The following is a 14978-nucleotide window of genomic DNA, read 5'->3' on the forward strand; positions in this document are numbered from 1 at the left end:
ATTTCCTTTGTTGCTGAGATTTATTGATAAAAACAGTACAAAAAAAACAACAAACAAAAAAGGTGTGGAGGGTTGTGTCCAAAGCAACTGTTCTTTTCTTGCCTTCTTCCCAGCCATATGAGAGTGAGCCAACTCTCTTGCAAATGTACCTCCCTTGCCAAGATATGGGAAGACATTGCAAATGTACTTGGATTTTAGGTCGCAAGCCACCCAAAACTTGATCCCAAACTTGTCAGGTTTACTTGCTATATACTGCAGGGTTAGGGTTATACTGTGGGTTTCACAGGTTTGCTGAGCAGCAGCCTAGTAAACCCCGCAAGAGGACAATTTCATTGACCTCAACAGGAAAGGAAGTTCACAGCTTTTAGCAGCTCCCCACCCCCACACACTAACAAAGAGGCAGTTGGCAGTTAGCCACCCAAAACTTGATCCCAAACTTGTCAGGTTTACTTGCTATATACTGCAGGGTTAGGGTTATACTGTGGGTTTCACAGGTTTGCTGAGCAGCAGCCTAGTAAACCCCGCAAGAGGACAATTTCATTGACCTCAACAGGAAAGGAAGTTCACAGCTTTTAGCAGCTCCCCACCCCCACACACTAACAAAGAGGCAGTTGGCAGTTAGCCACCCAAAACTTGATCCCAAACTTGTCAGGTTTACTTGCTATATACTGCAGGGTTAGGGTTATACTGTGGGTTTCACAGGTTTGCTGAGCAGCAGCCTAGTAAACCCCGCAAGAGGACAATTTCATTGACCTCAACAGGAAAGGAAGTTCACAGCTTTTAGCAGCTCCCCACCCCCACACACTAACAAAGAGGCAGTTGGCAGTTAGCCACCCAAAACTTGATCCCAAACTTGTCAGGTTTACTTGCTATATACTGCAGGGTTAGGGTTATACTGTGGGTTTCACAGGTTTGCTGAGCAGCAGCCTAGTAAACCCCGCAAGAGGACAATTTCATTGACCTCAACAGGAAAGGAAGTTCACAGCTTTTAGCAGCTCCCCACCCCCACACACTAACAAAGAGGCAGTTGGCAGTTAGCCACCCAAAACTTGATCCCAAACTTGTCAGGTTTACTTGCTATATACTGCAGGGTTAGGGTTATACTGTGGGTTTCACAGGTTTGCTGAGCAGCAGCCTAGTAGACCCCGCAAGAGGACAATTTCATTGACCTCAACAGGAAGGAAGTTCACAGCTTTTAGCAGCTCCCCACACACTAACAAAGAGGCAGTTGGCAGTTAGAAATCAGCAATCATTCACACACCCCCACTCCCCCACTTCTCAAGTAACAACCTAATTTACATATGAATTGATGCTAAAAGACTAGCCAGTTTAGCTTCCACTTGGCTGACTTGGGCTTAGAAAAGCCTGGGACTTCCAGAGTTTGACACCTATGATTTAGCGTTTAACATTGTCTGTGTAACTGCGCTCAGTATCAGCTGTTTTCTGATTTCCTTTTCGTTTATATAAATGGTCAGCATAGTTAATTAGATTTTTTAACTATGTCTGTGTTGGTACTCAGCCATACAGGCCAGGGTAGCCTCGAGTGCTTGAAAAGAAGGCAACTGGACTTGTTTTTGGGCCATAATAATGTTCCACCTGTCCTTCAAAAGGCTTCTTCAGTTTTAAAATAACCAGTGGAGAGTCAGAAGCAGTAGTAAAATGTGCTAAGCAGGACTTCCTGCTTTGTCCTGCTTGGCAAGTGCAGTCATTAGTCGTTACAGTTTATTAAGCCAGTCACAAGTTCACAACAGCAGCAGTACAGATTATACATTTTACAGTTACTTCTGTTTATGTGCATTGCCACCATCTTGGAACATCCGTCGGGGTTGGTGGGGCGTCCGGTTGAAAACTGAACTTGGAACTTGGAAATTCCATTTTCCAACTTCAATTGGAATGCATAAATTTCCCCACCTCACCATCTACTGAAGTCACACAGGTCAATGTGAGAGAGGGGATTGAATTTCTCAGATGGGCCAGTTCTCAACATTCTCAATTATCCTCACAACCACTTTCAACAGTACAAACCCCAGCAGGGGTTAAACACCTGGGCATCAGTTCTTTTAGATCTGAAGAAGCCTCTTTGGATGACAGTCGAAATGTCTTCACGAATCAAAAAGAAGTCCAGCTACCTTCTTTTCAAGTGCTTAAAACTGACCATTAATTAGAAGCATTGCTAATCTGCGACCTCGGGGCAGCGCGAGTCTTTTTAAATCTAAAAAGCCCCGATCAGCATTCATCATTGGAACAGTATTTAGGCTTATAATTAACTTTCTTTCTAAATAGACAGTGAGATTTAAAACTAAAAATTTAAGAAATGCAGTGTTGTTATCAAAACAACAAGCATAATCATGTCTGTCATTTAGATTACACCAACCTACAATTAGCTCTCTGTTTCTGGCCGCACTTGAATGACAGACAAAATTAGGTGTTATTCACTGAGCACCAACTTGGATAAAATTAAGACAAAAACATCTCATCTAGATCAGGGTTCACATCAGCTTCACTGCACTGTGGATGGGTGAGGGCCTCTACTGTTAGGAGTTGGGTTCTGGTTTTGTGGTGTTTTTGTTTGTATGTGTTTTTTGGTGCCTCCCCTTTTGTATAGGTAGGCGGGGCAGTGAGTCACTGAACCTGGCACACCTGTTACTCATCAGATGCTCTTCCTCAGAAGTGTTCTTTAGGAGCTACCTGACAGAGGACTAGTGTCGGAGTATTGGCGTTTTTGGAGCGTCTGAAATTCTGCCCCTGCCTGCTGGAGCCCTTGGATTATTTTGGTGACTGTAAGGAGTTTTGTTTCCTCTCTAGGATTTTGCCTCAACTGGTTTGTTTTCCGTCTGGAGGTTTTGGCATCAAACAGTACCAAGTAAGCTCTCCAACTCTCGGTAAAGGTTACTCTAAGCTTTTCTCGGTTATCGGGCAAGACCCTCCTAATTCTCGTCCCTCTCCTTTTTTAGATCGAGTGCACTACCTGTGTGTGTTTTCGTCACCTGCACGTCCTGGCTCCGCGTCCCCATTCATACACTGTTGTATATATTTTGTCCTTGTAAATACCTCCCCGTCACTGTAAATAAACTATCTTCACCGCAACTCTGCCTCCGTGCGTTCTGCTTCCTGGGTCCATCTGCATTTGCCATAACATCTACAGTGGATACAGCATCAACGCACAGCATTTAATGGCAACCTTTCTATTCTATTCTTGTTAGCTCATTGTGGGTGACAGGTGAAGTTTTCAAAGTATCTTAAGAATAAAGTTTTTGTAAGGAAAACTGAATTATTAGGGAACGTACTGAATGGAATTACTCAGCAAAATTAGAAGTTATTTGGGATTAATCTTCCACTAGTTCACGGACACATTTTTAGCATGAATTCATTCTCGTCTCCACCTTCCCGGATTTTATTTGGGATTATGATTCATTTGTCAGTGCTCAGCAAGGAATATGAAGGTACAGTGGCATTAATTCACATCAGCGAGCAAGGCGAGGTAATCTTACTACACTGAGTGATATGACAAATTAGTACAAGCTTGTGGATTTCAGATGCATGTAAGAAACTTTAGGATCTCTGAAAGGAGTTACCAATCCCATCACTGTGCTAGGTACCATACTGCAGCGAATTGTGTTGTGCTTTCTTCCTGGGCTCTCACAACAAACACACACACACACACAGACAGCGCCTTATGTCAGCTGCCAAACCCACACTGATGGCTCATTCAATATAGTAAATGGGGCAGAGAAAAGCTAGAGCTATACACATACAGTGACTCTTAAATTAATTTGCTCAACCTTGAAGACTTGAATCTCTCAACCAGAAAAAAACCAATGAGATTGTCATGTTTTATTTGGAAACATATCGAAAATACAGTAACATACTGTTACGGCGCTGTCACGGATATCTAGACTGAAGCTTTTCCCCCTCATTTTTTTCTTTGAATGAACAGTTTGTTATGTCTGCTGTGCTCTGTTTGTTTTAAGGTCTATAGCGTGTAGTCAAATTCTATAAGTCTACCTTTTTAAACAGTGCTTTATCAGCTTTGAGTTTGCCCCAGTGTATGTCTGACATAACAATGCCTGGCCTGTTTCCCTGTTATAGTTAAACCCTAAAATGCTAAAGAGATTAAAATGTTCCAGAAAAGGCAGCCTACATAATGAGGATCGATGGAACATTTTAAAAACTTGGCTCTGTGGAGAATACATTCATTATTTTTTAATGCATTGGTTTTAGACGTAGTCTATCCATTCCAAATTATGTTGCAGCACTTTATTGTATAAAGGCAGTTTTGATTTTGCAACAGATCTGATACATGTGGGGTGGTGGTACTTAAAAGAAAAACGTGAACCTCTGAACCTCAGAGTTTGGGGTTTTGAATGTATCGGCATGCTTTGGGTCCATTTCTCTCTTTAGAGGGAAATGTCTCTGCAACTCATTACAAAGTTGTTCACATTTACTCTGTGAAGGGGTATTTCTATTATGATGAGGTCGGCCCCTTTTAGAATGGCAATCTCCCCATCCATATGGCACAAAGGGTCACTGAACAGTTTGATGAATATGAAAATGATGCGAGTCAGATACGATTGCTTTCTCAGACACTATCTCAACCCAATTCATCGTGTACTAGAGCTTAGGAAAATGGGTTAGAAAGTGCTCTCTATCGCAAACATAAAACACTACATGAGTGAATATTTTTTGGAAGACCGGTGGTCACCTGGCTGTCAAAGGTCCAGAGAATCAATGTCATATGAAATTAAAGTTGTTCTGATTGCAATTCCCAACACCTTACTGATACATTTAATCGATTTGGCTTTTTGAAAAGATTGATTTTGAAGCCATCTGCATCAGACAAAAGCTTTAATCACAGCTGACTTATTGCCGAAAGCCAACAGAACCGAGTCGACAGCAGTGGAGTCAACAGTAGAGTAGAATAGAGTAGAGCTATTTGTCCTGTAGTTGGCCCTGTCGCTACCTGATCCGTACCGGAAACCCGATCGGTACCCCGCATGCGCAAATCTTACGTCACTTCCTCTCTTTGCCAACATTGCGACATTCAATATATTTGAATGATACGGTTAGCGCCCAGTTAGCTCCTAGCATTTCTCAGCAGCTCTGCCTCCTTTCCGACTACCGGGACATTTAAACAATGGATAATCCGTATACAAACAAATTCATGCTTTTCTCCTCAACAGAGAGCGTCCCCCGATTGAACAACAGCGCCGTAAAATAAGAAGAATGGCGCCTAATTACAGACTTAATAATACAGACTTTGTAATATCTCACGTGAAGATTCAGCAGCCAGATTAAGTGTTTACTGACAACTGACAGTGATAGCGGACATCATCATCACTATTCCAACAATCCTCTCCACACAGACAAGCATAAACACACTCGACTATCACTAAATCAAATTTAACACACGTTTGTAATGACGCTAATTCAGTTTACAATATGGTTCATTCGCTCAGTCAGCAGGTGGCAGTATCCTCGTACACTGGGGAGTAAACTGCTATTAAACGAACAGAAGAAGAAGAAAACCCCTGCACATGCGCAGTACGGATCGGGTAGACTCGATTTGTACGGTCCGACTTTGCACATGCGCAGTAAGGATCGGGAGCACTGATCCGTAACTATCTTTTTATTTTTCGTTTTTGTCTACATTGTACTGAAATGCTTCATTATTGCAAACATTTTAAGATATACTTATTATTCTTAACATCTTAACAGATACTCTGACCCATAACTATTGTAAAACGCTACGACCGGAAGTAGACACCTTTCGCGCATGCGGGGTACCGATCGGGTTTCCGGTACGGATCGGGTAGTGACAGGCCCTAAGTATCATAACGTGAGGATTCCCAGCATCAGTCAGACCATCGGCGTAGCAGACTGTGGCATCACAAACTGAAGAACGACAGATTTAACATATACAACACTTTAAGACTTAACTTAGACAGGGCCAATACCAAGGTAGTCTTACCAACTCGCTTTCAAACAGGGTATCAGCAATGAGTAGTACAAGAAGTACAGAGCGGCACCAAGTCGCTTTAATCTTAGTCAAAAAGAAAATGTGTTCATTCTTTCTCTGATAATTTTCCACACTGCACAGTCTTGTTTTAGATTAAATATATACGCCATCTGTTTTATAACTCAGTTCTAATTAAAATGTGTAGGACCTAAAAGTATTTTAAATAGCTTCTTAATTTAAGGTAATATACAATATGTCTACAAATGTAACCAATTTTATGAGCTCATTCTGATTATATTAATATTCTAATAACTAACACATTGTAGGATTAGGAAACAGAGACGTCCGCATCATTGAGCTTATAGTTCATATTAAGGCCCATTTCCCAAGTTCCCTCATTAAATGTGTTTCTGGCCCCATTTTATTCAGCTGATGAATGACTGGATTATAGAGAACGTCATGAAAAGATAGAAAAAAAGGAGATCGCAGAGGGAGCAATGAAGGACAAAAGAAAGACGGATCGAAGAGGCGCACTATATAAAAAAGCAGCTCTATTGAATCCACTGCATATTGAGCCATGCATAATGTATTCGGTGGCATCTCTCAACATTTATTGGTGATATGAAGGAACAGCAACAACATCAATAATTATTCTCTCTTATACCTCGGCATCCACTTGACTTACTTGGCCTCCAATATACACAGCCAGTAACAGTTAGAGATGATGATCAGCAATTAGGATTAAACATTTAAAACAAGGTTTGCATTCAGTATATTCATAATTCATTTCTGTCACCCAATTTGGTTTTGTTTTTTTGAGAAAATGTGAGTAATTGGATTGAGTGGGTTAGCTATGGGCTTGCGAGCGTGACTCAGTTTGAGTGTTTTTATTTAAGTACAATGTTTTCAAAAACCAAACTTCCACTACCTGGTCAAGTCACCAGTGAATAATTGATGAATAACTCTTAATGTACGGTCATGAAAAAAAGAAAGCATACCCACTTTAAAGTCTGAGGTTTTACTAATCGGGACAAAATGCAAAAGCGCTGCGTGAAAAACTAAAGGTTCAAGGTTCAAGGTTCTTTATTTGTCACATGCATAGTTATACAAGTATAACACACAGTGAAATGTAACCTGACACGCTCCTCGACGTGCAAAAATGGGGGGGGGGGGGGGGGGGGGGTAGAGAAAGGACATTATATATATATATATATATATATATATAGTATATACATTGGGTGAATACGCACTGGCTGTTTTTAGCCAGGTCCTAATCAAATGGACGCGATTAATGATCATTGTTACGGCCCCTGGCCTTGAGGGAAGTGGGCTGGCCTCCTTGTAAGGAAATCCAAGTGTGCCAGGACTCAGATGATTGGCTGACTGGGGACCCGTGCCTGCCCAACAGCATGTAGCTCTGAATGTGCCAGTCCTTACCAATCATTGGCTGCCTGGGGATCCGCGGCGCTCAGGGGGCCAATGACGCGGCTGCCTGCGTACACCTGTGACTACAAAAGGCTGAGGACTCTTCACTCATGGGACACTATGTTTTTGGACTGAATGTACAGGTTGTCCCTCACACCTATGTCTTTGAGCCCCACTTGTCTGACTCGGGTTCAGCGTGGGAGTTTTGCCTGAATAGCCTTGAAACGTGTTTCTGCCCGTGTGGCTGGTTTTCATTTGTGTTTGTCTTTGTGAGAGTTGTTTTGTGTTGTTTAAATTGCCTAGTGGTTCGCTGTAAGCTACACTAACGGTTTTCAGCTCTTTTTTTTTTAATAAACCCTTTTTCTTAACTTGACCTTTCCCGAGGTGGGCTCTTTTATGTTACCTCCCCAGACCCCTAGCCGAGCTGGGTCTAACATAAGCGGGGGCTCCTCCGGGATCTCTTTTCACTTAGGAGAATCCCCGTGCCTGGAGTGGAAATGTGCTGGCCGTAACAATCACCAGAAAGTGTGAGGACCTCTATAAAAGCTGAACAAAACACAAGAATTGCGGAACAATGGCTTTTAGACATTAAAAGAAAACAAAACAACATATCAGCACAAATATCTCATACCAATTATCAAGCACGATGGTGGGTGAGGGTGATAATTTGGGCATGTTTTGGGCACCTTGGTATGTAGAAATTCATGGTCAATTTAAGGAATGCAAAATGTTCCAGAGTCAACTGTGTCCATCTTGCCGACAGCTAAAGCTTTGCCAAAACTGGACAATGCAAAGGAACAATGATCTCAGCATCAAATCTATAAAAGACTGGCTGAAAAAGAAAAGATGCAAACTGCTGCAATGGCCCAGTCAAAATCCAGACCTCAGTTTGATTAAAATGCTGCGGAGGAACCTAAAGAGAGCAAATGCACAAGCAAATGCCTGCAAATTTCAAAGAAGTGAAGCGATGATGTAAAGAAGCATTTTTATTGCTGCTAAAAGTTATTCTAGAAGCTATTAAATCATGAGATGTAATTGGTTTTTCACATACTGCCTCTGCATTTTGGCTGAATTACTGTTAAAAAAGGGAGGAGAAAATGACTGTGTGTTTTATTAAGTCGTAATATGTACAACCTCAGAATTGACAGAGGATGTACATTTTTATTTTTCCATCGGATGAACCGAACACAGATTTCTCTTTCCCTTACGGCTGTACAAGTATTTTTCAGTTGATATCATAACAGCCAGAGGAGCTATATTTTTGAAAGAATGTTTAAAGAACATTTGATTTTTTTACCCAAGATGAGTATAAGAGATGTGATCATTTTTATTCGTTAGGTTAATATATATTAATAACGGTCATTTGTCATTGTGCTCATTTTTTCCCCCTTTTCAATACTGCCTTATTTTCAGAGTAAGGACTTGACAGCATGTAATATATTGGGTCGTTCAAAAATCCACAGATGTTTTTTCCTCCCTTTAAAAGACATTTTGTCTGGAGCTTACGCTGAAGCCAACATGACCTTCACCTCACTTTACTTGAAATGATTAGTCTTCAGCCCACAGGACCCACATCTTTTATCATCCCTAAATCTGACGTAAAAGCATGGTACAGAGTAATTTAATAAGCGCTGCAATGTAGCTCTGCTCCTCCATGATAATAAGCTCTTCTGCATTCCCTGCAAACAGAGCGATGTCCCATTCACATTTGCTCCTCCTCCTTTTTATGATAGGATTGCTTGTTGGAAACTTCTTTTACTTAAAGGACCATGTGAAAAATGCACACCACTTCAACGCTCAGAGTTTGAAAGATTCATGATGCACGGTGTTACAACTGTGATTCTTAGTGCATGCTCTTAAAAAGCTTGAAATCTGTGAAGTACAGTGGAGAAAAGAATAAGAAAGGTATATTGCTGCAGTTGACCCAGATTTTGTCAATAGGATCCACTTGAATGATTTTAATGAAGACAAATGTACTGAAGAGTTCCTAGTTTGAAAACAACTTCATAACAACACATTCAAGGATTTTCTGATGTTACGTCTTTATCAGAAACATGACATATCCTTTTGTCTGTCTTGATGATGCTCAGAGATCCATGTAAGGAAATCCCAAACACGATAGTCGGAGTAGAAATGTCTAATTTGTTAATAACCACCTTGTTGGGGTTGGTGAATGATTATGTTCATGAAAGGTAAAACTGGCCAATAGCCATATGGTATTTGATTCCAATGCTTCGCTGCCCCAGTCATCCACCCCCACCTCATATTTACTTTTTGGCTTTGTAATAATTTTCCTGCTTCATTCCCAACAAATGTCTTTTTGTTTACTTTTTTTCATCCACCCCTCCATTTAACGGAACCCAGCAAGTCAGTCGAACCAGAAACCCTCTTGCTATGAGGTACTGTTGCTTGCTGTGAAGCAACAGCGCTAACCACTACATCACCAGGCATCCAGTCATAGTACTGCTAACATTAACATCAAATCGTGTTGCCATAACATCATAATTTTTACGTCCACAAAGAAAATATGAAATAATTTGAACCTTTTTATTTACTTTGGACATTTGATAAGCATTCCTAATAAGCAGATTACCACAGTTTACGGAGCACATCCACGCATTAACGAGGGCCAATCCTTTTAATGTTAATGACACCGCGGTCTTTCGTGTAATGGCACTAGCTTGACAACCTTTATATTTTAAGCCCCACTGATGATTAAGTTCTAGTGTATGATTAAATAAATGAGCTCACTCTTGAAGCTTGTTGATTTACTAATCTGTAAGAGTCACTTAAGACACCATACTACATACAGGCCTTATCTTTTTTTTTTATATATCCAGGTTAAAAAACGGTACGTTTTCTGCTGCAATTTTTATTTTTTAGAAAAAGAACGATTCATTTTCAATGGAATAGTGTGGTGCATTGTTTTTCCCTATATAAAATCCAGCACTTTATACGTACAGCTACATAATTGCTTGTGATTGCATTGACCCGGTACCCCAAACCAAGTTAGATTTTCAAATAGTAAATACATTTGAGATTTTAACTTGTTGATTTAGAGGATGATTTGGAACGGTAGTTTGAAACAAAATATAGCTGTAATGTGTGCTTACTCTGCACTTTACTGTCAAGTTTTGTCTGATGAAATCCTTTTAACAGAGATGTCAATCCTCTACCCATGCCAGCATGCCTTGTGCTTGTAGCTCTGCATTCAATTCTGGCTTTAAAAATCACTCTTGCTTTTTCTGTCATAATTACTGGAGTTAAAGTCTACACAGGGTTTCAGGATGTAACAGCAAGATGTCCATAGGAGGAAGGATAACTTAAACACAAGCATCAGATCAAACCACGAGCAGCATTCTGGTGTTAACAACAGAGATCCATCGAACAATCTAATAAAACAAAAGGCCATATCACATCCCCACCGGGGAGAAGTGTCTGACCATCGTGGCATTTTCTCCTTTCACAAGAAGACCAGGATGTCTTATTAATAGTACTGTTTTCTTCTTTGAGAGGCTTTTCCAGACATTGATAGCACCTGGATCTGAAGGCTGTTTCATCATGTTCTAAAATAGCCTGTTGACAGCACCGCAAGATAAGAAACCGTGATAGATGATGCTTGTCAGGTTATGCGTTTCAAACTGCAAAGTCCACTCCTGAAAAGAACAGATTCTTGTACTTTTATCTCTCCAATACCCGTCTTCCAGTGCTTGTTGAATAGTACTTTTTCTTAAATTGATGTGGGTAGAAAGGAAAGGAGTCTAACTTAAATGTCCACACAGGACAGCTGTGGTTTAACATGCAGACTGGAGGAGCTGGCAACCTTGTGATTGGTAGACAACCCAGTCTTCCACCTAAAATACTCTTAGGGAAAACCCTGAACTCTCACCTGCCCATGCTTCATCTATTGGATTTAGAGTTAGAAAATCACTTAGGTACAGTGTTGGGAAGGTTACTTTTAAAATGTATTCCATTACAGAATACAGAATACATGCCCCAAAATGTATTCTGTAACGTATTCCGTTACGTTACTCAATGAGAGTAACGTATTCTGAATACTTTGGATTACTTAATATATTATCATGCTGTTTACAACTACATGAATGTACTATTGCTGTGATTTATTACTGTTACTGAAGGTCCGCGGCTCCGAACCGTAGTAAAGGGACCTCTGGCTAATACGGTGGGTTCTGTGTCGGGCTCGTAGCCAAAAACTAGCTTTACTTTGTTGTCTGGGTCAACTTTGCTAGCGAGAGACAGAGAGAGGCGTTGAAACTTATTGTTTTTGGAGGAAAACACGAACACGGTGTACAGTCGAGTCTTAATAGCTTACTTACAACTGGGCTCGTCAGGCTCTCTTCTTGGCTGCAGTGGTTATTATTATATTTACATGCTTCCAGCTCCCGTTTTTGCTCAATGACAGCTCTACTTTTCCTTTTTCTCCCTCCCTCGCTCACAGACACATAACGTGTATGGCAGTCCATTCTCCCTGCAGCACGGACTACACTGCCTATGATGCTACATTCTTTAGAGCTATACCGGTAGCATTCTGCCTATTAGCTTAGCACAACAACAACAAAAAGGCCTCTCTCACCCAGGAAACACGCAGAGAGAGAGCGTCACCCTGTAACCATGGCAACCGTAACGCTGCCACCTGGAACAACAGAACATAGCTGTCAAACAAAACCCAAACAGTCCTGACCCGCCACAATATGAAACAGGGAAGTACCGCCGTGTAATCCATTTATTTCAACAAAGTAACTGTATTCTAAATACCACCTTTTTAAACGGTAACTGTAACGGAATACAGTTACTCATATTTTGTATTTTAAATACGTAACGGCGGTACATGTATTCCGTTACTCCCCAACACTGCTTAGGTATGACTAAAAGTGTTAGTCATACCTAAGTCATACCACACACCAAGTGACAGGGTGGCGCTGTCACTTGGTGTTCGCTCGCTCGCTCTGTGGTATAGTATCGCTTCCTGTTCCTGCTCAAACACAGTGGTGTTTCTGAGTAGCTTATTTGCTTAGCAGTTTAATTAACAACTTTTAAATACATTCTTTTTTCACAGTATAATCTTCACGTGCTTCATCCGAAGCACACTTTCTGTGTACTCACTACCTAATTTATAGTATTCACTCACTGTCTCTGTACTGTTTCGCTAGCTTAGCTCGTAGCCGACCCGTTAGCACCATGGCTACTTCACCTGTCCCTTCTGCACTTTCTTGCTCATTGTGTCAGATGTTTAGTTACTCCTCGGCCTCCTTTAGCAGTAATGATATCTGTAACAAATGTAGCATATTTGCAGCTCTGGAGGCCAGGATTACTGAATTGGAGACTCGGCTTTGCACCCTGCTCTCACCCTTAGCTAGCCAGGCCCCTGTAGCTGGTGCAGCCGAAGATAGCGTAGGCCCCGCTAGCTGTTCCCCGGCAGACCCCAAGCAGCTGGGGAAAGGCTGGGTAACGGTGAGAAGGAAGCGTAGTCCTAAACAGAAGCCCCAGGTACACCACCAACCCGTTCATGTGTCTAACCGTTTTTCCCCACTCGGTGACACACCCGCCGGGGGTCAAACTCTGGTAATTGGTGACTCTGTTCTCAGACATGTGAAGCTAGAGACACCGGCAACCATAGTCAATTGTCTTCCAGGGGCCAGAGCAGGCGACATTGAAGGAAATTTAAAACTGCTGGCTAAGGGTAAACGTAAATTCAATAAAATCATAATTCACGTCGGCAGTAATGACACCCGGTTACGCCAATCGGAGGTCACTAAAATCAATATTGAATCGGTGTGTAACTTTGCCAAAACAATGTCGGACTCTGTAGTTTTCTCTGGTCCCCTCCCCAATCAGACCAGGAGTGACATGTTTAGCCGCATGTTCTCCTTAAATTGCTGGCTGTCTGAGTGGTGTCCCAGAAACGATGTGGGCTTCATAGATAATTGGCAAACCTTCTGGAGGAAACCTGGTCTTGTTAGGAGAGATGGCATCCATCCCACTTTGGATGGAGCAGCTCTCATTTCTAGAAATATCGACAAATTTATTAAACCCCTCAAAACATGACTATCCAGAGTTGGGACCAGGAAGCAGAGTTGCAGTCTTACACGCCTCTCTGCAGCTTCTCTCCTCCTGCTACCCCCCCAAAAACCCATCTCCATAGAGACTGTGTCTGCTTCCAAAAAGACAAAAAACAAACTAAAAACCAGCAACAAACAACTTAAACAATCACAAAGAAAGAACAATACAGTATCCACATCTGAACCAAAGAGTAAAACAGTGAAATGTGGATTATTAAATATTAGGTCTCTCTCCTCCAAGTCTCTGTTAGTACATGACTTAATAATTGATCAACAAATTGATTTACTCTGCCTTACAGAAACCTGGTTGCAGCAGGATGATTATGTTAGTTTAAATGAATCAACACCCCCGAGTCATTCTAACTACCAGAAATCTCGAAGCACAGGTCGAGGGGGCGGTGTGGCAGCAATTTTTCACACCAGTCTATTAATTAATGAAAGACCAAGACAGACTTTTAATTCATTTGAAAGCCTGATGTTTAGCATTGTCCACCCCAGCTGTGAAACTCAGAAACCAGTCTTACTTGTTATCATCTATCGTCCACCTGGGCCTTACACAGAGTTTCTGTCTGATTTCTCAGACTTTATATCTAATTTAGTTCTGAGCTCAGATAAAATAATTATTGTGGGTGATTTTAACATCCATGTAGATGCTAAAAATGACAGCCTCAACATGGCATTTAATCTGTTGTTAGACTCAATTGGTTTCTCTCAAAATGTAAAAGAACCCACCCACCACTTTAATCACACTCTAGATCTTGTTTTAACATATGGCATAGAAACTGAACATTTAACAGTGTTTCCTGAAAACCCTCTCCTGTCTGATCATTTCTTGATAACATTTACATTTACAATAATTGATTACGCAGCAGTGGAGAGTGGACTTTATCAAAGTAGATGTCTTTCTGAAAGCGCTGTAACTAAGTTTAAGAATATAATCCAGCCACTGTTATCATCGTCAATGCCCTGTACCAACACAGAGCAGAGCAGCTATCTGAACGCTACCCCAACAGAGGTCGATTATCTTGTTAATAATTTCACCTCCTCACTACGTACGACTCTGGATACTGTAGCTCCAGTGAAAACTAAGGTCTCTAATCAGAAGTACCTGACCCCGTGGTATAATTCTCAAACACGTACCCTAAAGCAGATGACTCGTAATCTGGAGAGGAAATGGCGTGTCACAAATTTAGAGGATCATCATTTAGCCTGGAGAAATAGTTTGTTGCTTTATAAGAAAGCCCTCCGCAAAGCCAGAACAGCTTACTACTCATCACTGATTGAAGAAAATAAGAACAACCCCAGGTTTCTCTTCAGCACTGTAGCCAGGCTGACAAAAAGTCAGAGCTCTGTTGAGCCAACCATCCCTTTAACGTTAACTAGTGATGACTTCATGAACTTCTTCACAAATAAAATTTTTATCATTAGAGAAAAAATTACCAATAATCATCCCACAGATGTAATATTATCTACAGCTACTCTTAGTTCCATTGATGTTAAGTTAGACTCTTTTTTTC

At 41.2% G+C, this 14978-nt stretch overlaps 1 protein-coding gene across 1 annotated transcript in view; it reads right to left on the minus strand.

The window, feature by feature from the left end:
* Window positions 1-14978, minus strand: part of tmem132e (transmembrane protein 132E) — a 483984-nt gene that overhangs the window by 319470 nt on the left and 149536 nt on the right. The gene's annotated exons all lie outside the window — the stretch shown is intronic.

This window comes from Neolamprologus multifasciatus, chromosome 10, assembly GCF_963576455.1.
Source record: "Neolamprologus multifasciatus chromosome 10, fNeoMul1.2, whole genome shotgun sequence".
NCBI lineage: Eukaryota > Metazoa > Chordata > Actinopteri > Cichliformes > Cichlidae > Neolamprologus > Neolamprologus multifasciatus.